The sequence below is a fragment of the Schistocerca americana genome, chromosome 2, assembly GCF_021461395.2.
Source record: "Schistocerca americana isolate TAMUIC-IGC-003095 chromosome 2, iqSchAmer2.1, whole genome shotgun sequence".
In the NCBI taxonomy this organism is placed as follows: Eukaryota; Metazoa; Arthropoda; class Insecta; order Orthoptera; family Acrididae; genus Schistocerca; species Schistocerca americana.
In genome coordinates this window covers 178,610,541-178,633,874 of record NC_060120.1, presented here as the reverse complement: position 1 = coordinate 178,633,874, position 23,334 = coordinate 178,610,541, and the positions used below count along the sequence as shown (strand labels likewise).

The window sequence follows — 23,334 nt, the reverse complement described above, 5'->3', positions numbered from 1 at the left end:
AAAGACACACTTCCTAAGTATTATTACAATCTGTTGATTGGTTAACAACGTGAGCCCTGACGACCAATCCATTCCGTGAAAACCACACGTCAATAGTACTTTCCATTTCCGCAGTATTTGCGGTGCAAGTTTTAGGTTATTCTATAGTTTGAAGTCATACTGACCATTAATCGACCGTGACTGTTTCTAAAGTATGAAAAGATTCTCAGATACCGCTTCTAGCCACAAAATTTATTGGCTACTAAACTATCTATTTAGCGACATGTTTCGAGGTGATACGTCATGATCAGGCTAAAAACATTTAACACAAGTGTATACAGATACTGAAGTCTTTACATGACTGTTGTGATCATCCAGTGGAGAGAGAGAAGGATAACCTACAATGTCACTTTGTATATTGGTCTGTTGTTCTCATGAACATTTTTACAAAACTGGTAGAGGTATCTGAAAACCTTTTCATATTTAGATGATTCATCCTGTATATAAAGATCTAGGCATAAAGTGAATTGGAGACTAATTTCAACTTCGTTAGGCGATAAGACGATGACATGTGCTAAACGATCGCGTATGTACCGTTGTTAAAGAGGAACGGGGATGCCAGAAACCAGAAGATAAGAGTAGTACACCAGCCAGTGCGCTGAGTCATGCTCCTCAGTCACAACACGCGGTACGGAAGCGCGGTTGCGTATGCCTCCTTAGCTCAGGGGCTAGAGCACTGGTCTTGTAAACCAGGGGTCGTGAGTTCGATTCTCACAGGAGGCAAACATTTTAAATAGAAGAAGGGTAACTAAATCTCACAACCGGAGCTCTGCATGTGGACGTAGATGTCGTATAACAATGGGTTTGAGTACTGAACTGTTTGTATTTTATCCATAATGGTTGCAGTTGAGCTCCGTGACTCTTCGTTTACAGCGTGCAGAGTAATAATCGCTAACAGTGGCAATAATGTGACAATATTGAGACTGCGATTAAGGACGAGCTAGTTTGTTCAGCGGCCTAGTTGGTTTACGACGAACAGCTAAGGCGGCCAAGGAAGCTACTTTCTGCAAAACCGACGCCGTTCCCAAAAGGCGATGTTTCGTAATACGAAACGATGAATGGTGTGCTTCCGGAGCAATTCTACACCAGGCAGCGAATACACATTTCAGCAAAACTCGCAGCACCTGACGAAAACGGAAATTGTGGGTAGTGCGATACTACACAACATATTTACAGGTAAGTTCACGTAATACCGATAAGTCAGTAATTTCACACTACAAGTAAGGATGTAGTTCTTTTTCACTATGTAAGCTAAAAGCTCGTTTGTCTTTGAAGTAGTACATACCTTCTGGCTAATCCCCAGCATAATTTCTTCTTTACTACTGATGTTACCGTAAACTACTTTAGTACGCACTGAAACGGAATAACACTTGTGCTGATGTTAGCGCAGTGGATAAACGGAAATTTCAGGTCAAGTATGTGATTTGGGATTGGGGTGGAAACCGGTGAGGTTTTGTTATCAGCTTGGTGACTATTTTGTAAGCCGCCATTTGTATGTAATTCGAAATTTTCAAGTAGAAAGGGTACCAACTGACATATCAAAAGAGAATTATACATACGCACACAAAATGCTTCCTTTCATTTGAGCGCAGCGTGAGCTATTCTCGAGTATGTTGCACTTTGTACAGAAAAACATACCTCTCGCGAAGTGAGCACGAGGAGAATATCCGGGGAATTTTGCACAGAGCACAACTTAATCATAGCTAACACCTGGTTCAAGAATCATAAAAGAAGGCTGTATACATGGAAAAAGCCTGGAGATACCGACAGGTTTCAGATAGATTATATAATGGTAAGACAGAGATTTAGGAACCAGGTTTTAAATTGTAAGACATTTCCAGGGGCAGATGTGGACTCTGACCACAATCTATTGGTTATGAACTGTAGATTAAAACTGAAGAAACTGCAAAAAGGTGGGAATTTAAGGAGATGGGACCTGGATAAACTGACTAAACCAGAGGTTGTACAGAGTTACAGGGAGAGCAGAAGGGAACAATTGACAGGAATGGGGGAAATAAATACAGTAGAAGAATAATGGGTAGCTCTGAGGGATGAAGTAGTGAAGGCAGCAGAGGATCAAGTAGGTAAAAAGACGAGGGCTAGTAGAAATCCTTGGGTAACAGAAGAAATATTGAATTTAACTGATGACAGGAGAAAATATAAAAACGCAGTAAATGAAGCAGGCAAAAAGGAATACAAACGTCTCAAAAATGAGATCGACAGGAAGTGCAAAATGGCTAAGCAGGGATGGCTAGAGGACAAATGTAAGGAAGTAGAGGCTTATCTCACTAGGGGCAAGATAGATACTGCCTACAGGAAAATTAAAGAGACCTTTGGAGAAGAGAGAGCCACTTGTATGAATATCAAGAGCTCAGATGGAAACCCAGTTATAAGCAAAGAAGGGAAAGCAGAAAGGTGGAAGGAGTATATAGAGGGTCTATAAAAGGGCGATGTACTTGAGGACAATATTATGGAAATGGAAGAGGATATAGATGAAGATGAAATGGGAGATACGATACTGCGTGAAGAGTTTGACAGAGCACTGAAAGACCTGAGTCGAAACAAGGCCCGGGGGGTAGACAACATTCCATTATAACTACTGACGGCCTTGGGAGAGCCAGTCCTGACAAAACTCTATCATCTGGTGAGCAAGATGTATGAGACAGGTGAAATACCCTCAGACTTCGAGAAAAATATAATAATTCCAATCCCAAAGAAAGCAAGTGTTGACAGATGTGAAAATTACCGAACTATAAGTTTAATAAGTCACAGCTGCAAAATACTAACTCGAATTCTTTACAGACGAGTGGTAAAACTGGTAGAAGCTGACCTCGGGGAAGATCAGTTTGGATTCCGTAGAAATGTTGGAACACGTGGGGCAATACTGACCCTACGCCTTATCTTAGAAAATAGAATAAGGAAAGGCAAACCTACGTTTCTAGCATTTGTAGACTTAGAGAAAGCTTTTGACAATGTTGACTGGAATACTCTCTTTCAAATTCTGAAGGTGGCAGCGGTAAAATACAGGTAGCGAAAGGCTATTTACAATTTGTACAGAAACCAGATGGCAGTTATAAGAGTAGAGGGGCATGAAAGGGAAGCAGCGGTTGGGAAGGGAGTGAGACAGGGTTGTAGCCTCTCCCCGATGTTATTCAATCTGTATATTGAGCAAGCAGTAAAGGAAACAAAAGAAAAATTCGGAGTAGGTATTAAAATCCATGGAAAAGAAATAAAAACTTTGAGGTACGCTGATGACATTTTAATTCTGTCAGAGACAGCAAAGGACTTGGAAGAGCAGTTGAACGGAATGGACAGTGTCTTGAAAGGAGGATATAAGATGAACATCAACAAAAGCAAAACGAGGATAATAGAATGTGGTCAAATTAAGTCGGGTGATGCTGAGAGAATTAGATTAGCAAATGAGACACTTAAAGTAGTAAAGGAGTTTTGCTATTTGGGGAGGAAAATAACTGATGATGGTCGAAGTAGAGAGGATATAAAATGTAGACCGGCAATGGCAAGGAAAGCGTTTCTGAAGAAGAGAAATTTGTTAACACCGAGTATAGATTTAAATATCAGGAAGTCGTTTCTGAAAGTATTTGTATGGAGTGTACCCATGTATGGAAGTGAAACATGGACGATAAATAGTTTGGACAAGAAGAGAATAGAAGCTTTCGAAATGTGGTGCTACAGAAGAATGCTAAAGATTAGATTGGTAGATCACATAACTAATGAGGAGGTTTTGAATAGGATTGGGGAGAAGAGGAGTTTGTGGCACAACTTGACAAGATGAAGGGACCGGTTGGTAGGACATGTTCTGAGGCATGGAGGGATCACAAATTTAGCACTGGAGGGCAGCGTGGAGGGCGAGCAAGAGATGAATACACTAAACAGATTCAGAAGGATGTAGGTTGCAGTAAGTACTGGGAGATGAAAAAGCTTGCACAGGATAGAGTAGCATGGAGAGCTGCATCAAACCAGTCTCAGGACTGAAGACCACAACAACAAGCAATCATTCTTCCCACGTGCCATTCGCGAATGGAATCGGTTTGGGAAGGGGGGGGGGGGGGGTTACAGAAGCACTCTTCGCCATACACCGTTAGGGGGCTTGAGAAGTTTGATGTATCTGTACTGGTGTATGTCCTTCGGCAGCCAAGAAAGGAATAACAGCATGTTGGTCCTGTTTGGAAGCATTTGGTAATGACGTCGGCATATTTCACGTTTCCGCATTTGCCGCACACATGTCGGAAAGCCACGATTACCACACTATAGACTCTTGTCTATATTTAGGTGATCATCCTGTTACAAACTTCTAGAACTTGTAGAGGGGAGTGAGTACGTAAAATTCTGAATGGGAACCCATGTCCGGAAGCGTACCGTTTTCGTACTACAAAGGTTTCAGTTCAGATGTTTAACTCATCCACTTCTGCTTGAGGAATTGAAACTATGGAGAATTTTGCCATCTCTGAACAACGTTTTTTAAACCGAATGGCATGTAGTTGCATTCAAACAGTCTGAATGGAATAATAATCGCTGTTTTTCGTTGCATCCTCTGGAGGCTCTGGTATTTGTGAATATGCCATTTTGCAATCACTGACATTAAAAACTGTGCTAGGGCAATATCGTTGTTGAAGTCTGCCATGTGAGGAAGTGAATATTTATCCGGCACTGTACAAGCGTTAAGTACTCTGTAACTGCCGCAGAGGTGCCATATATTCTTCTTCTTTAGTACCATACTGTCGAAGAGTGCTATGACACCTTCTTGTATTTACTTCTTAATATCTGCCTTTGCTCCCAAATATTTTTCAGGTGGTGGTCTTCTTGTTTTTTGCAGGTGGAAGTCTTCTTAGTGAGGTCCGAATACCGTTCATTGTGTCATGTTTGCACTGCTTGACGGGACGTTGTCTCCGCTGTGATCTCCGAAAACTCTTGAATGATGCGCTCGAAAGGGCAGTTAATATGCAGTGAGGTCTGGCGTCAGTCGAAAATAGTATAGGAAATCAGGTTTTGTAAGAGGCTTGATTACAGCCGCCATGACGAAACTTTATAGAAACAACTTGTTCAAACCATCGTCCAATTCAAGACGTTTCTTGCCATACCACTGAATGCGGGAATTGTTGGCAGCTGTCAGCAACTGTGTGCTAGGAGAACCATCTCCTTCAGGCAACGTTGTGGGTACAGACTACCGTTAGACCCTGTGTTTACCTGAAATGTGGATCCAGACACTTTGTCGCAAACAGACATCTCGAAACTGTTCATTCCACGTGCACGAAATCTACCTTCAGTGGTCTGTCCGCTTGCGAGGAATGACTCACTGCTCTATTCATGTCAGCTAATCTTAATTCTTTGAAACCCGCCATAAATGAGATGCAGTGGCTTTTCGTGTTTCTTGTTCTAGGCACTCCATGCTTTACAGTAACCTCGGAATGCAGAACTGTTGTGAACTTGAGGTTGTAAGTTCTGTAATGGCGATGAGCGTCTCTGAATTGAGGCCTGTTGCACGTGTTGGCTTCATTTGCGGTCTGCAGAACGTTAGCATTATGAGCACTGTTAAAGAAGACTCCGCTTGATTAAAGTGGCTGTTGCCTCAGCGACACTGCCAAGAACTGGACTATTTGGTCCTGTAGCCGGTGAAAGGTGCGTTGTCCAAGGTGCGGCTGTTACCTGCGACAGAAGCGGAGACTGGCCGTTATTCGTCGCTCAGTTATTCTGTATGGGGACTCGACCGAATTTCGTCCACAACCGCCACTGGTTCTCAAGGCGTGGCCTCAGACGCAGCACCAGCGGGCAGTCGGCAACGAAATGGAGAGAGGCATGGCCGAATTGGATTTGACTTTTAATGTTGTTGTTGTTGTTGTTGTTGTTGTGGTCTTCAGTCCTGAGACTGGTTTGATGCAGCTCTCCATGCTACTCTATCCTGTGCAAGCTTTTTCATCTCCCAGTACCTACTGCAACCTACATCCTTCTGAATCTGCTTAGTGTATTCATCTCTTGGTCTCCCTCTACGATTTTTACCCTCCACGCTGCCCTCCAATACTAAATTGGTGATCCCTTGATGCCTCAGAACATGTCCTACCAACCGATCCCTTCTTCTGGTCAAGTTGTGCCACAAACTTCTCTTCTCCCCAATCCTATTCAATACTTCCTCATTAGTTATGTGATCTACCCATCTAATCTTCAGCATTCTTCTGTAGCACCACATTTCGAAAGCTTCTATTCTCTTCTTGTCCAAACTATTTGTCGTCCATGTTTCACTTCCATACATGGCTACACTCCATACGAATACTTTCAGAAATGACTTCCTGACACTTAAATCAATACTGGATGTTAACAAATTTCTCTTCTTCAGAAACGCTTTCCTTGCCATTGCCAGCCTACATTTTATATCCTCTCTACTTCGACCATCATCAGTTATTTTTCTCCCCAAATAGCAAAACTCCTTTACTACTTTAAGTGCCTCATTTCCTAATCTAACTCCCTTAGCATCACCCGACTTAATTAGACTACATTCCATTATCCTTGTTTTGCTTTTGTTGATGTTCATCTTATATCCTCCTTTCAAGACACTGTCCATTCCATTCAACTGCTCTTCCAAGTCCTTTGCTGTCTCTGACAGAATTACAATATCATCGGCGAACCTCAAAGTTTTTATTTTTTCTCCATGAATTTTAATACCTACTCCGAATATTTCTTTTGTTTCCTTTACTGCTTGCTCAATATACAGATTGAACAACATGGGGGGAGGCTACAACCCTGTCTAACTCCCTTCCCAACCACTGCTTCCCTTTCATGTCCCTCGACTCTTATAACTGCCATCTGGTTTCTGTACAAATTGTAAATAGCCTTTCGCTCCCTGTATTTTACCCCTGCCACCTTTAGAATTTGAAATAGAATATTCCAGTCAACATTGTCAAAAGCTTTCTCTAAGTCTACAAATGCTACAAATGTAGGTTTGCCTTTCCTTAATCTTTCTTCTAAGATAAGTCGTAAGGTCATTATTGCCTCACGTGTTCCAGTGTTTCTACGGAAACCAAACTGATCTTCCCCGAGGTTGGCTTCTACTAGTTTTTCCATTCGTCTGTAAAGAATTCGTGTTAGTATTTTGCAGCTGTGACTTATTAAACTGATAGTTCGGTAATTTTCACATCTGTCAACACCTGCTTTCTTTGGGATTGGAATTATTATATTCTTCTTGAAGTCTGAGGGTATTTCGCCTGTTTCATACATCTTGCTCACCAGATGGTAGAGTTTTGTCAGGACTGGCTCTGCCACTGCCGTCAGTAGTTCCAATGGAATATTGTCTACTCCGGGGGCCTTGTTTCGACTCAGGTCTTTCAGTGCTCTGTCAAACTCATTTTACTACAAGAAGAAGACGGTAACACGGTAATACAGCGAGTTTCAAAAAGAATGACGTGTTTTTCGACGGTAATGATTGCAAAACATGGGACGTGCCGGCAAGGAAAAGTGTGTTGTTTGAATGGGTGTGGCCTAGAGTTTCAGAAAATCGCCGTTAGATGTCAGTGCGTATTCTCAGTTTGCAGTCAATCAGAAATAAGATGGCGTCCGCTCGACAGAAAGGGTTTTGTATGCTGCCCTTTGCAAAGAGTGAGACAGTGATTTCGGTCCAGCATGTTTTCGTCGGCATTTTGGCCTGATCGAAGAGACAGGTTGCTTGTGCAATGGTGGGAGTCCAGGTCGACCTCGCGCATCTGATGACACGGTGGAAAGAATAAGGTGAAAGTTTGAGCGGAGTCCACGGAAGTCTACTCGCCGCGCAAGCAGAGAACCGGCAATGCCTCATACGACTGCCTGGCGAGTGTTCAGGTGTCGATTGGTCTATAAACCATACAGACTACAATTAGTGCAGGCTCTTCGAGTTGGTGATAAAGTAAAATGGTTGACTACAACAATGCTCTGCTAGAGTACATGGAAGATCATACGTTTTTCCCACAGTTAACTTTCAGTGGTGAAGCACCGACATAATGTGCACTCATGGATGCTCCAGAAACCACACGACGTTCCTGAACACGAAAGAACATTGTTTGTGTCATTTCTCATAAAAAAAATGTATGGTCCCTTCTTTCTTGAGGAAATCACAGTGACTGGAACGAACTATCTTCAGATGCTACAGAACTGCCTTTTTCCACAACTTCATGAGGCCTCCGATGACTTCGTTTTCCAACAAGATTGAGCTCCACCATGCTGGCACAACAATGTATATCAGTTTCCCAGTGGCACTCTGCCTCAACGATGGATAGGGCGCAGGACCCCGACATATTGCCCTGCAGTCTTGCCGTCCAAGGTGATTAGACATGACCTAGTAGATAGCGTCGCAAGTTCCATGCGGATTTTCCCGGATGATGCTGTAGTATACAGAGAAGTTGCAGTATTAGAGAATTGTAGCGAAATGCAGGAAGATCTGCAGCGGATAGGCACTCGCCCAATGAATCTCAACCTGGTACCCGACTTACCAACAATTAATTTTATGTGATCATTCCACTTCAAATCGTTCTGTACGCATACTCCCAGATATTTTACAGAAGTAACTGCTACCAGTGTTTGTTTCGCTATCATATAATCATACAATAAATGGCCCTGAGCACTATGGGACTTAACATCTTAGGTCATAAGTCCCCTAGAACTTAGAACTACCTAAAACTAACTAACCTAAGGACATTACACACATCCATGCCCGAGGCAGGATTCGAACCTGCAACCGTAGCAGTCCCGCGGTTCCGGACTGTAGCGCCTAGAACCGCACGGCCACCACGGGCGGCCATACAATAAATGGTCCTTCTTTCTATGTATTCACAATACATTACATTCGTCTATGTTAAGGGTCAGTTGCCACTCCCTGCACCAAGTGCCTATCCGCTGTAGATCTTCCTGCATTTCGCTACAATTTTCTAATGCTGCAACTTCTCTGTATACTGCAGCATCATCCGCGAAAAGCCGCATGGAACTTCCGACACTATCTACTAGGTCATTTATATATATTGTGAAAAGCAATGGTCCCATAACACTCCCCTGTGGCACTCCAGAAGTTACTTTAACGTCTGTAGACGTCTCTCCATTGATAACAACATGCTGTGTTCTGTTTGCTAAAAATTCTTCAATCCAGCCACGCAGCTGGTTTGATATTCCGTAGGCTCTTACTTTGTTTATCAGGCGACAGTGCGGAACTGTATCGAACGCCTTCCGGAAGTCAAGGAAAATAGCATCTACCTGGGCGCCTGTATCTAATATTTTTTGGGTCTCATGAACAAATAAAGCGAGATGGGTCTCACACGATCGCTGTTTCCGGAATCCATGTTGGTTCCTGAAGAGTATAGTCTGGGTTTCCAAAAACGACATGATACGCGAGCAAAAAACATGTTCTACAATTCAACAACAGATCGACGTCAGAGATATAGGTCTATAGTTTTGCGCATCTGCTCGACGACCCTTCTTGAAGACTGGGACTACCTATGCTCTTTTCCGATCATTTGGAACCTTCCGTTCCTCTAGAGACTTGCGGTACACGGCTGTTAGAAGGGTCAGCACACCGCTCTCCCGGCCGTATGTCAGTTTACGAGACGGGAGCCGCTACATCTCAATCAAGTAGCTCCTCAGTTTCCCTCACAAGGGCTGAACGCACCCCGCTTGCCGACAGCGCTTGGCAGACCGGATGGTCACCCATCCAAGTGCTAGCCCAGCCCGACAGCGCTTAACTTCGGTGATCTGACGGGAACCGCTGCAAGGCCATTGGCTCATATTCTCTCTACCCTACCAAAAACTACAAGCCGACCGCTGTGGCCGAGCGGTTCTTGGCGCTTCAGTCCGGAACCGCGCCGCTGTTACGGACGCAGGTTCGAAACCTGTCTCGGGCATGGATGTGTGTGATGTCCTTAGGTTAGTTAGGTTTAAGTAGATATAAGTCTAGGGGACTGATGACCTCAGATGCTAAGTCTCATAGTGCTTAGAGCCATTTGAAGCATTTTTGAAAAAAGACAAAGAAAAAGCCTGTTATTTACAATAACCTGCTCGTAGGGGATGTGGGTAGTTGGATGAACTTGAAAAGTAGTTTAAACTAGGTAGTTGAAGGCAAAACAACCCTCGTTTCTTACCTATATGAGGCTGTTGTGGTCTGCACACCCTGTTACATACCAAATCGATACAGCTGTTTTGTGATGCGGGAAAATCCTCTAGAGGCCATATGAGCCTTTCTACGAGATACACACATCTGGTTCCGATCCTCTCTGTAACTCTTAAGTGTAAAAGCATCCTGCAGTTGCAATACCACTCCTGTCCTTCAAGAGATAGGTTCTGCGATTCGTTCTCTGCACTTTGGAAACTGAATATCTCGCTTGACCAGAAATGCTGTCTTGTGCTTTAAAATACATACTAAATCATCTACATTAAATTGCTGAGTGGATGGATCTAGCATTTTAATACGGTTGCATACTATATATACACCTTATTCATCGTAAGAGTAAACCTGATAGCGTTCTCGCTTCCCACACCCGGGTTCCCGGGTTCGATTCCCGGCGGGGTCAGGGATTTTCTCTGCCTCGTGATGACTGGGTGTTGTGTGATATCCTTAGGTTAGTTAGGTTTAAGTAGTTCTAAGTTCTAGGGGACTGATGACCATAGCTGTTAAGTCCTATAGTGGTCAGAGCCATTTGAACCAATAAACCTGACAAACACAGACACGATGATTCGTCAGCAGTCTCAGCTCTCGTTCACGGGTCTTGTTCCGCTCTTGGCAGTAGATCCAACTTAGGTTCAAAAATGGTTCACATGGCTCTAACCACTATGGGACTTAACATATGATGTCATCAGTCCCCTAGACTTAGAACTACTTAAACCTAACTAACGTAAGGACATCACACACATCCATGCCCAAGGCAGGATTCGAACCTGCGACCGTAGCAGCAGCGCGGTTCCGGACTGAAGCGCCTGGAACTTCTCGGTCACAGCGGCCGGCCTCCAACTTAGGTATTAGATATTTTATTACTATGTCACTGTAAAAGAACCTTTAAGACATTGTGATGTATTAACTGCCATCAAAGTTTTACTTAATCATACTTTAGCTACGTAATTTTTATTTCAAAAATCGTGTACAGTCACAGTCTCTGTAAGCGTTACTTATGCGCTGATTGTCTCGTTGTTTATACGTACTGCGAAAATGGATGACACTTCTTCCTGCTTCGTAGTGAAACACACGCGCGGAACACCTTTAATGGCGAGAAACAAGTTGTTCTTAATGCTTTTCACAAGATTTCAGAGAAAAAAACACCTTTGACGTTTTTCGAGAAATACTATCTAATAAATATAAGGGTCATTATTTTAATTATATGAGTGACTTAACTGCCGACGCGGTAGCGCAGCGTGTTCGGTCAGAGGGTTAGCTCCCCTCTATAATAATAATAAAAAAACTGAGTAAATAGATCAACAGCGAGTTTGAGCAAGTGTCATACGACGTTCACCCAGGACAAATACAACGATGAATTACGAACAAAAATGATATACAAAAACCGGTAGCGTCGTATAACAATAATCATGGATGCTGGTGGGCGGTGGTTCGACACTCGTAGTGGTCTTTAAGTTTTTATGTTCGGTTTGAATACCTAAATCATTTAAATATGAAATTCGTCAAATATATGTTGATTAAATCAAACTTAACTATCATTTTTCAAGATAAATACATGTCTTCTAGTTTCTAATTGCATATCGCACGCAACATTCTGGTTTTCATTGTAAATATACATGATTAATTTTGGACATTTTTAAAAAGATTGTTAAAGATTGTTGAAGATAAGAAAACGTTACACAATTTTTTGGAGAAAAATGAAAAATCAAATACTCTTTATTATAATAGGTCCATTGCTTTGTAGAACAGATGTGGCCTCATACGAGCCAGAGTGATAAGCGTCGTAGAAACATAGACAACAATAATTCTCGCGGCATCGAGCACACTATAAAAATGCTGCATTTTTGCAGTTGTCACAGTAACACTGCAATTTGAATCAAGTAGAACTGATCTGGAGCGAAGTTAAGGGATTTGTCGCAAGAAATAACGACATTTAGGCTTCCAAACGTACTGGGACTAATGCACGAAGCTTTGTGACACATCACTGCCGAACGATGGCGAAATGCGGAACAAAAAAATGGCTCTGAGCACTATGAGACTTAACTTCTGAGGTCATCAGTCCCCTAGAACTTGGAACTACTTAAACCTAACCAACCTAAGGACATCACACACATCCATACCCGAGAATTCAGAACAGCACGTCATGAAAGAGGAGGCGGAAATGTGGACCTTTTCGTGGCTTGGGATTCTGTTACTGGTCGCCTTGTTATTAACTTAGCAGTACTGAAATGTACCGTATTGCTCGGATTCGGATATGGAGGCCGTTCAGAGATTACCAGACGACACCTAGTGCGGCTTCAATATTTAACTACATGGGAAATCAGGAGTGAGCTTTTACGGCACACATTGCTCATGCAGAAAAACTACTCTTATTAAAGTCAGGAATTTTCATCACTCCTGTTGGCTAAGAATGAGAGCATGTTATGTTTTGCCGGCCGGAGTGGCGGAGCGGTTCTAGGCGCTACAGTCTGGAACCGCGCGACCGCTACGGTCGCAGGTTCGAATCCTGCTTCGGGCATGCATGTGTGTGATGTCCTTAGGTTAGTTAGGTTTAAGTAATTCTAAGTTCTAGGGGACTGATGACATCAGAAGTTAAGTCCCTTAGTGCTCAGAGCCATTTGAAACATTTTTTGTTTTGTTTTCCGTACGGTCACCTTAGAAGCCTATCGCCTGAGCTTTTTCAAATATGATTCCTTCTGTTTAAAATTAAATGACATTCAAAGCTGTATTGTTTCTGTGCTCGTATCTTTTTAGATCTTTACTGCAATTGTTCACATCACTGCAGGTTAGCTGGGTCACTTGCCTGGACAGTTCTGTCCGAGCTAACTGCGCCGGTAAGGCTGTTGCCCCGTATAATAGCTGAGTCTATGTACGCGTAACGCACAGCATAAAACGTATCCCCATTATCGTACTTGACTGTACTCGCGACAGCATGGCTTCCGCTCCACGTGAAACGAAATCCAATGAGGTTCCAGCAAACGCGGAACAATACGTAGTGTAATGTTTGCTTCAGGTTTATTCTTATGATGCACGGAGTACAGAAGTCTATTTTCATTAACATCGATTGGTCTCATTTTTATTGCGCCGTGTGTGGTTCGGTTATACTGTGCAATTATTTGCGGCAGCATACTGGTCCATTTGTGTGAGCCACAAAGATTGAATCGCATCCACATCTACATCTACGTGATTACTCTGCTATTCACAATAAAGTTGAAACTTCCTGGCAGATTAAAACTGTGTGCCCGACCAAGACTCGAACTCGGGACCTTTGCCTTTCGCGGGCAAGTGCTCTACCAACTGAGCTACCGAAGCACGACTCACGTCCGGTACTCACAGCTTTACTTCTGCCAGTACCAGTCATAATATATATATATATATATATATATATATATATATATATATATATATATATATATATATATATATATATATATATATATTAGTTCATGACATACAGTATTACAAATTTCCTTTTTCTGACGGACACGCGTCCAGATCGGCCGCTCTCAAAACTCTGCCATCTCTCTCCCCACATCAACCACTGCTGGCGGCTCACCTCCAACTGTGCAACGCTACGCGCTGTTCACATCTAACTACCCAACACTGCAATAGTGAATTTTCCAACAATGCCAACCAGCCAGAGACTGCACACAGCACAGTCAGTGATTTTCATACAGAGCGCTACGTGGCGTTACCGACATAAAAACCTAAACAGCCTACTTACAATACCTCTGTCTCTAAGCTCAGAAATTACTGAAAAACTTCATTTGAATGAGCTGTATCACCAGAGGTAGCTGATGCCATGAGCAGTCATAGCGGATCTGTTAGCTCATTGGGGTCGTCATAATATATACACTGCGGGTGTCGATTGCTCACTCTTTTATGCTGAATGTCAGTACCATCAAATGGTTCAAGTGGCTCTGAGCACTATGGGACTTAACATCTGAGGTCATCAGTCCCCTAGAACTTAGAACTACTTAAATCTAACTAACCTAAGGACAGCACACACATCCATGTCCGAGGCAGGATTCGAATCTGCGACCGCAACAGCAGCGCGGTTCCGGACTGAAGTGCCTAGAACCGCTCGGTCACAGCGGCCGGCGGTCAGTACCATCACCACTGCTGTTTGTTTCGCCATCCAATATAGGTTTCGTAATGGATATAATAATATAATAATTCCAATCCCAAAGAAAGCAGGTGTTGACAGATGTGAAAATTACCGAACTATCAGTTTAATAAGTCACAGCTGCAAAATACTAACGCGAATTCTTTACAGACGAATGGAAAAACTGGTAGAAGCGGACCTCGGGGAAGATCAGTTTGGATTCCGTAGAAACACTGGAACACGTGAGGCAATACTGACCTTACGACTTATCTTAGAAGAAAGATTAAGAAAGGGCAAACCTACGTTTCTAGCATTTGTAGACTTAGAGAAAGATTTTGACAATGTTAACTGGAATACTCTCTTTCAAATTCTGAAGGTGGCAGGTATAAAATACAGGGAGCGAAAGGCTATTTACAATTTGTACAGAAATCAGATGGCAGTTATAAGAGTCGAGGGGCATGAAAGGGAAGCAGTGGTTGGGAAAGGAGTGAGACAGGGTTGTAGCCTCTCCCCGATGTTATTCAATCTGTATATTGAGCAAGCAGTAAAGGAAACAAAAGAAAAATTCGGAGTAGGTATTAAAATTCATGGAGAAGAAGTAAAAACTTTGAGGTTCGCCGTTGACATTGTAATTCTGTCAGAGACAGCAAAGGACTTGGAAGAGCAGTTGAACGGAATGGATAGTGTCTTGAAAGGAGGATATAAGATGAACATCAACAAAAGCAAAACGAGGATAATAGAATGTGGTCAAATTAAGTCGGGTGATGCTGAGAGAATTAGATTAGCAAATGAGACACTTAAAGTAGTAAAGGAGTTTTGCTATATGGGAAGCAAAATAACTGATGATGGTCGAAGTAGAGAGGATATAAAATGTAGACTGGCAATGGCAAGGAAAGCGTTTCTGAAGAAGAGAAATTTGTTAACATCGGGTATAGATTTAAGTGTCAGGAAGTCGTTTCTGAAAGTATTTGTGTGGAGTGTACCCATGTATGGAAGTGAAACATGGACGATAAATAGTTTGGACAAGAAGAGAATAGAAGCTTTCGAAATGTGGTGCTACAGAAGAATGTTGAAGATAAGGTGGGTAGATCACGTAACTAATGAGGAGGTATTGAATAGGATTGGGGAGAAGAGAAGTTTGTGGCACAACTTGACTAGAAGAAGGGATCGGTTGGTAGGACATGTTTTGAGGCATCGAGGGATCACAAATTTAGCACTGGAGGGCAGCATGGAGGGTAAAAATCGTAGATGGAGACCAAGAGATGAATACACTAAGCAGATTCAGAAGGATGTAGGTTGTAGTAGGTACTGGGAGATGAAGAAGCTTGCACAGGATAGAGTAGCATGGAGAGCTGCATCAAACCAGTCTCACGACTGAAGACCACAACAACAACAATGGATTCTTATTTCACATTGCTTCGGCTTTTTGCATTCTTGTGCAAATCAGTCAAAAGCAATATTCCACGATAATTTCCAGATCTTTAGGCGAATGCTTTACAGATTTTGTGGGTTCAGTAGACCTGGTGTTCTTTGAAACTGTCTATCGCTGATGTGTATTGTTTTTTCATTTAAAGTTATAGGCAGTGTGCCCAACATGTATGGTTTCTCACCACTGGCACGGAATGTTTTGTCTATCCTAGCGTCGCTGTGACGGTTAAAGAAATTGACAATAGCGTCCTCGTCGTCTTTGTGGAATTTCGCTGACTGTTTGTCGAGAGATTCAGTAACTGGTTTAAAGGTTTCTCGCAGTGTCCAGTCGAGCTTCAGTTGCCCTCACCTCAGCAGCTGAACTTCTCTCGAACGGCTTCCGTGCCTCGATGACTTCATGCTTAGTCGACATCTCATTGTATACTAATCGGACTTCAATGCAGCATGAGGTTTTATATATCCATTCTTCTTCTTATGCTGCTCCCACTTTTCGGTAACAGCTATTTTCCCTTCACTTAAGTCGCCTACTTTCTTTTCAATTGCCTTAACCCGTTCATACAATGTCTCCTTCTCAAAAACAACTCTTTCCCCTTCAGTTAGGTCGTTTAGTTTCTTCTCGATTACATTAACCCGATCATTCTGTGTGTTGTTCTGTCTCAGAAGGGTATGATAATACATCTCTAATTCCTTGCGTATGCTTGTAACTTTACGTTCGAGAGTTTGAATTTTCGTGTCAATCTACAAGCGAATGTTCTGTCTATGCGCACACATCGTATCAGACTGAGCTGCTGGCATTAATGCGAATTTATCCATGGTGATGCGTATAGTGATGTGCTCACCTCTTTTCATGGCTATATACAATATAGGCCTATAGGAACTCCTGGAAGTTCCGTTCATACCTGCCATCATTCAGTTTCTTGTTTTATCAATAACGAGAAACCTATACTGAAAGTGATACCAACAATCTGCACATAGCTTTACAAAATCATTGAATGACGTATTGGTTCGTGAATGAGCCTGGTAAACGTATTTTTAATTCAGATTGGCCTGTTTGAATGCTATAATTAGGTTTGCATTGTCTCTCACCAGCTGGAATATGTCTGACTCAGATAAAATACACCAAGTGCCATATGGCGACCAAAACACAGATACCATCGAATTTAATCTTGGTTTTCCACAACACCATCGTCAAATATGAACAATGTGTTTAGCTTTACTCTTTCCGTTGGAGGGATATCACTGCTCTCACTGAATGTCGTGTATGTCACACCATCTATACCCTGCAATACCTCCTGTGATAGTTGGTATGTGGGCTGAAGCAGTGTTTTTAAAAATACACTTACAGACTCTACCAGGATGTGTTAGCAGCGACATGAGAACATTTGTCTTGCCGCAGTTGGATGGACCTACGATTATTGCACGCATGTTGTCGGGAAGGAGTACGCCATTCTTCTTCTTACGGTCTTCTTGCACAACGTCACAGCTCCAGTCGCTTACAACAAAGTCTTGATGCTTCATCCACCCTGCCATGATACCTACTACATCAGGTACTGGCGTGCAATGGGGTTTTATAGAAACTAGTGGCCACTATGCTCTTCCATCATATCGGCTATGTCAGGAACTGGCTTGCAATGGGGTTTAATGGAGAATTTAGTTAAATGACATAATTTTCTGCAGTTGCATGCTTGCAGTGAAAATACTAGTGGCAATAGCTTTAGTACTTGCAATATTATAAGAGGGAAGATATAAAAAAAACACATACATGGTTATATACATTTTTATTCAGTAATCATACACAAAAAATGGCTCTGAGCACTATGGGACTTAACTGCTGAGGTCATCAGCCCCCTAATCATACACAAGATGCCCTGCATCAACTGATTCTTTCTTCATCTTAACGCCAGTACAGAATATAGAAAATAAAGCCTTCTCATAAGCACAGAATTCAGCATGTGTTTCTCTCAAACTTATCGGCAGTACATTGATTTTTGCCGGCACCATACTGACCCACTGTTCGAAGCCGTCTACATGCGCACTGTTCATACTTAGATACTGTGCAATGTCTCTATACACAGCTTTAACACAAGGCAGCCATCTGTTCAGTCTTTCCAACACAAAGGATCAGTAGATCGAAAAGTTTTTAACGGTGGAATGCTGTAGATAAATTGATGTGTCACCTGATTTCCCATGGAGAGTAGAGTCATTGTACATTATTGTGAGCCGGCCGTGGTCGTCTAGCGGTTCTAGGCGCGCAGTCCGGAACCGCGCGACTGCTACGGGCGCGGGTTCGAATCCTGCCTCGGGCATGGATGTGTGTGATGTCCTTAGGTTAGTTAGGTTTAAGTAGTTCTAAGTTCTAGGGGACTGATGACCACAGATGTTAAGTCCCATAGTGCTCAGAGCCAGCCATTATTGTGATGGACAGAGTTAGAGCAGCACAGTAAATATCCGAAGGAGGACAGCTCGGATGATTCTCGGCCGTCAATTGCTGCTTGATGTATGATTTTGCACGACACAGTTCATCTCGTTCCACCTCCGTAAACTGCACTTTAACACTTTTAGCTACATTCTCGATCTCTATCACAATACGCCATTCTCTGTCTGTGGTTGCTTCTATACCAATATGCAAACGTTTCGAAGCGCTACTAGTTAAATTATACAAATGGTTCAAATGGCTCTGAGCACTATGGGACTCAACTGCTGAGGTCATTAGTCCCCTAGAACTTAGAACTAGTTAAACCTAACTAACCTAAGGACATCACAAACATCCATGCCCGAGGCAGGATTCGAACCTGCGACCGTAGCGGTCTTGCGGTTCCAGACTGCAGCGCCTTTAACCGCACGGCCACTTCGGCCGGCCAAATTATACACTGAAGAGAAGAGTAGTGGTGCAACGGGCTTAACTGATATCTTCTCATCTACTAAATCCTCACTTTGTCCAAGCAGTATCACTGGAATATTCTGCGATGACGCGAGTGGTGGGATCCAGTACCAACCTGTGTCATGCTCACTTCAGCGAGTCAGGGGCTGGCTGCGTGTCTTCAGCCGATTGTCCTGCTCCATCAAGCTGACCAGGTGTGCGACAGGATCCCAGGATGCTGCCGCTGCTGCAGGTCCCAACGTGTTGGGACACGTCGCTGTTGCAGACCCCAGCAGGCTGGAGGTCGTTGCATCCACTGATAAGCGAAGAAGAATAAACGTTACAAGCGATGGTAGAAGCACAAAGACTTCATCTTCCTCACGTAACAGTAAACACAGACATTAAGCAGGGGGTACTTACTCTTCCGCAGCTTCTTCCTATTGTGTTGCTGCTGCGGCTGGGTGGCGCTGGATGATCTCGGCTGGTGCTTCATGCTGATTGACTTACTGCAACTGAGGTTGCAGAGTTGCTCGGCCCTCTTATATCCCCATGTGATTGGATGCTGCGTACCTATCGACTACTGCCAATTTCAAGCGCCTCTGGTGGTATAATTGTGTTAGCGGTGCACTTGGGCTTTCTTACAAGGAGGACTGGTGTTCGAGTCCCAGAAAGGAAACCGTCATTTTGAATTTCCCACCAATATCCGTGTGGGCGGGGGGTGAGGGTGGGACAACAGCACAGCCCTGTGGCAAAGAAATTCCCACCATTTTTGAAATTCCCACCAAAATTCAAAACTCCTGCCTAAATTCGAAATTCCAGCCAGTAGGGTAGATGGGGGAGGGGGAGGACGGGGAGGGGGCGGGAAATCCACGTGCAGGCTAACGAAAACACATTACATCATCAGGGGGTGGTGAGGGTGGGGTGGGTGTGGATGGAGGGTAGGGTGGAGTTGGGGGGGTGATTAATTTATTAATTTAATTAGTTATCATATCAATTTGATATCATAATTGAGGTGGTGCCCCCATTACCCTGTTACTTTTTACTTATTGTCCTTTGTGTTGAACTGTATCCACGAAAAACCTAGTGATCATACAGAACCTATTTCTTTACTTTCGCTGAGGCATTTGATCCTGTTATAAGCACTCTTTCTCTTTCATTTCCCCAACATGAGTCCCTAATGTTTGTCCATCAGGTTTTTACCTACAGGGAAATGTTAGCAATATTTAAACTGAAGCGCCAAAAAATCTGATACAGGCATGCATATTCAAATACAGATATATGTAAACTGGCAGAATACGGCGCTGCGGTCGGCAACACCTATATAAGACAACAAGTGTCTGGCACAGTTGTTAGATCGGTTACTGCTGCTACAATGGCAGGTTATCAGGAAATAAGTGAGTTTTAACGTGGTGTTATAGTCAGCGCATGAGAGAGGGGACACAGCACCTCCGAGGTAGCGATGAAGTAGGGATTTTCCCGTACGATCATTCCACGAGTGTACCGTGAGTATCAGGAATCAGGCAAAACATCAAATCTCCGACATCGCTGCGGCCGGGAAAGGATCCTGCAAGAATGGAACCAACAGCGACTGAAGAGATTGCTGCAGATTTCAGTGCTGGCTAACAACAAGTGTCAGCGTGAGACCATTCGATATGGGCATTCGGAGACGAAGGCCCACTCGTGTAACTTTGGTGTCTGCACGTCTGCGCTCATTGACGTCTGGGAACATGTTGCCTGGTCGGACGAGTCTCGGTTCAAAGTGAACTGAGCGAATGAACGTGTAGGGGTATGGATGAGCCCATGGACCCTACATGTCAGCAGGGGACTGCTCAAGCTGGTGGAGGCTCTTTAATTGTGGGGCGTGTGCAGCTGGAGTGATATGGGACCCCTGATATGACTAGATACGACTCTGACAGGTGACACGAACGTAAGGATCCTGTCTGCATCCATAGGTACCCTGCATCCATAAATGTCCATTGTGCATTCCAACAATTCCACCAGTACAATGCGACACGCCACACGTTCAGAACTGCTACAGAGTGGCTCCAGGAACACTCTTCCGAGTTCAAACACTTCCGCTGGCCACGAAACTCCCCAGACATGAACATTATTGAGCATATCTGGGATGCCTTGCAACGCGCTGTTCGGAAGAGACCTCAACCCAATCCTACTCTTACGGATTTATGGACAGCCCTGCAGGATTCATGGTGTCAGTTCCCTCCAGCATTACTTCAGACATTAGTCGAGTCCATGCCACGCCGTGTTGCCGCACATCTGCATGCTCGCGGGAGCCCTACACGATATTAGGCAGGTGTACCAGTTTCTTTGGCTCTTCAGTGTAGTACTTTCCTTTCGAATCTCTTCAGAATACGTCAGCAGAATTGTGGAAGAAGTACTGTCCGCATTTGTCTACAAACTGTCTCCTATTTATTTCCCAGTTCCTTGAAAGGAAAAACTTTTGGAACAAGCAAAGGAATTATCGACCAAATGGTAACTTTAAAACTGTGGCAGTGTTGGAACAAAAGTCCCACGCCACATGATGCTTTAAATCATAAAGACACTGATTCTGAGAGCCTGTCCCTCGAGGTATTGGTTCCTGTGAGTGTCTCATCGCAGTTTTCTTTCGCTAGACATCATGTGACAACACTACGTAGAATGCCTCAGTCTGAAGTGGGACTGATGATATTTTTAAAAATATGAGGACCCCGAAACACTGATAATTTAAAGAAATCATCGTTGTCGGCTCTCGATATATTGAAACTAAGTATCGATATACTCTAGTACCCTCCGCCGCGGAAGTCGAACACACGGCAGAACAAATGGACGTGGTCAGCCCGAGAGGGCTCCGCCTCCGCGGCGGCTATTTCGCACCGCGGCTCTCGCGCAGCGAGGGCGCCACTGCTACGCCACGTGCAGACAGCGGCCAATAGCCGCTCCCTCCGGTTTCGTATATAGGGACCCGCTCTGCCCTAGTCCAGGATTCGAGGGTTGGATTCCCTCACTTCCTCATCGAGGACTCGCACTGCCTGGGCTACTCTCAGGGTGTATCTTCGACGTGGAAGAGCCCCAACCGTGCTTGTCGCGTTGTTGCCCGTCTGCACGCCGTCACTGCTGCCCGCCGCCGCCGCCGCCGCCGCTTGGTAGCCGTCTGTCGGTGCTCACCGCTTCCTCTTCTGCCGCCGCCACCTGGTCGCCGCTTCTTCTGCCGCCGCCGCCGCCGCCGCCGTCGCCGTCTCTTGGTGCTCGCCGCTTCTTCTGCCGCCGTCTCTCGGTGCTCGCCGCTGCCGCCGTCTCTCGGTTTCGCTGCCGCCTGCGATCATGGACGCCCCAACTACCACCATCATCTACACCTCTCCTTCACCTGCCCCCACTGTAACGTCATTGAGTGCTTCCTCTGGGATTCACCCGTCTCATGCACCTCCCCTACTCACAGTCTCCTCCCCATCTATCTCCTCTCCATCGATGTATCCCCACCTGTACATCACTCCTGCTCCTACCCCTGCTACTGCCCCTGCTGCTTCTCCCACTCCTGCCTCTGTCCCTGCTCCCAACCCCCCTCCCCCTCCTGTCGCCCGCCGAGACGACTTTCCCCCTCTCCCCCCTGCGACTACCGCTGCTTCCCCTGCCAGAGTCTCTGCCCGCCGCGCCACAATCGCCACCACAGAGCGCCCTACCCTCTCATCCGGTGCTACTGCCTCACAGGAGGGCCCTGCCTCCCACCACCTCCCCATCCATCCAGTCCCTCATCCCTCCTCCCAGGCAACACCTACCAAAAAATCTTCCAAACGGCCCAGTGGCGACGTCTCCTTTACTCCTTCCTCCAAAAAGCCACTGCCCGCCCCACCTCCCACTGACCCCGCTATGGATACCACCCCATCTCCCTCCTCTCCAGCCCCCTCCCTGTATACCTTTGTCCTAGCCAACCCTGATCCGAAATTCCTGGATGCCCGCACCCTCACCCTTGAAATCCGGAAGTACATCCCCAGTGCACCCATCACCCAACTTATCCCTCGCAGAGACTCTGTCCTCATCAAGTCCCCCTCTCCGTCCTTCCATACTGATCTCCTCCGGCGCCTTCCCCGCATCACCTTTGGGCCCCACGCATCCCTCACCCCATTCCTTACATCCTCCTCTCCTCGTCAACCCCAACCGCCTCGTCGTCCGCCGACCCTCACTGCCGTCATCACAAAACTCAGCCCTGTGGTTACGGAGGCTGAGGTGTTGGCGGAACTGAATGCCCACCCCTCCCTGGAAGTCCGCTCTGCCCATCGTATTTACAACTCCTCTGGCCCTACTTTCCTCATGCGTATCTTTACAGAGTCCGCCTCCTCCATCGACCACCTCCTCACGCAGGGAGCCCTGATTTTCAACCGCCGCCACCCTGTTGACCCGTCCCGTTCCCCTCCTCAATCCTACCGCTGCCAGCGTTGTCTTCTGTACAATGACCACCTCACACAAAAGTGCAAGAACCCACCCACCTGCCCCCATTGTAAAGCCTCCCACTTCCTCAAACAGTGTCCCAACCTCGCCTCCCCCTATCCTGCAACACCTGCAATGAACCTCACCCCACCTATTCCTCCAAATGCAAAGCCAAGCCCCCTCCCACCAACCCTGAACTCACTGTCCCCATTCGCCCCATTGACCCACCTATCCACCCTAACAATTCCCTCCGCCCTCCCCCTACAGCCCTCGTCCTACAGAACATCCACCCCTTCCAGCGCCCCCACACACTCCAGCAGATTTCCCTCGCTGCCCGCTCTGTTTTCCACT

At 44.9% G+C, this 23,334-nt stretch overlaps 1 non-coding gene across 1 annotated transcript; it reads left to right on the top strand.

The window, feature by feature from the left end:
- Nucleotides 1-689: 689 nt before the first annotated feature.
- On the top strand, nucleotides 690-762 carry Trnat-ugu. The gene has a single exon. It is a non-coding gene; the product is annotated as a tRNA-Thr (tRNA).
- Nucleotides 763-23,334: the final 22,572 nt, after the last annotated feature.